This window comes from Mizuhopecten yessoensis, unplaced genomic scaffold (genome assembly GCF_002113885.1).
Source record: "Mizuhopecten yessoensis strain PY_sf001 unplaced genomic scaffold, ASM211388v2 scaffold6519, whole genome shotgun sequence".
Lineage (NCBI taxonomy): Eukaryota > Metazoa > Mollusca > Bivalvia > Pectinida > Pectinidae > Mizuhopecten > Mizuhopecten yessoensis.
In genome coordinates, this window is record NW_018406590.1 from 3,598 (window position 1) to 3,817 (window position 220).

A 220-nucleotide genomic window follows, 5' to 3' on the forward strand; every position below is an offset into this window, starting at 1 on the left:
TAGCTTTTCCCTTTTAGACTGTGAGGGTTAATGTAGGGATAGCTATTCCCTTTTAGACAGTGAGGGTTAATGTAGGGNTTTTAGACAGTGAGTGTTAATGTAGGGATAGCTATTCCCTTTTAGACAGTAATGGTTAATGTAGGGATAGCTATTCCCTTTTAGACTGTTAGGGTTGATGTAGGGATAGCTATTCCCTTTTAGACTGTGAGGGTTAATGTAG